The sequence below is a fragment of the Wasmannia auropunctata genome, unplaced genomic scaffold (assembly GCF_000956235.1).
Source record: "Wasmannia auropunctata unplaced genomic scaffold, wasmannia.A_1.0 LD276824.1, whole genome shotgun sequence".
Taxonomy (NCBI): Eukaryota; Metazoa; Arthropoda; class Insecta; order Hymenoptera; family Formicidae; genus Wasmannia; species Wasmannia auropunctata.
The window spans coordinates 1-498 of record NW_012086066.1 but is presented as its reverse complement, the minus strand read 5'-3'; the positions used below and the strand labels follow the sequence as shown (position 1 = coordinate 498).

General features: G+C 28.7%; 1 long non-coding RNA gene across 1 annotated transcript; it reads left to right on the top strand.

The window, feature by feature from the left end:
- The first annotated feature begins 6 nt into the window (after positions 1 to 6).
- LOC105461826 lies at positions 7 to 474 on the top strand. The gene is made up of 3 exons (XR_975985.1): positions 7 to 134; positions 275 to 345; positions 420 to 474. It is a non-coding gene; the product is annotated as an uncharacterized LOC105461826 (long non-coding RNA).
- Positions 475 to 498: the final 24 nt, after the last annotated feature.

The following is a 498-nucleotide window of genomic DNA, read 5'->3' as shown; positions in this document are numbered from 1 at the left end:
TATATATATTTTTATTATTTTTTATTTCACGTGACAGGGACAAAAAAGAAGTGTTTTGTCGTTATTATGCGAATTCCGCGAATTATACTTTAAACGTGACACATATCATGCGAAGAAACTTCTCGCGTTATAACGTGAGTATAGTGCAAGCTTAATACATTAATCATGAGTAATAATTTTAAATTTAATTAATATAATTTTTAATTTTGTCCGTGCAAAAAAAATATATATATCTTACATTTATATGTATATAAAGTATTTAATTGATATGCAGAGGCAGTTTGATACTTCTACAGCTGAAGACGATTCGTATTTCACATCGGATCTTGATTTACCAAATCCAAAGTATTATCTTTGCTCTAATTCTGATTTATTTATATATAAAAAACTGTATAATCGCTGATTTTGTATCTTCCAAGAGTGACACAGTCTTATAATCGAAAATTGAGACTTGCTTGTCGAACGTCAAAAAACGAAAAAAGATCGGAAGAGCACACG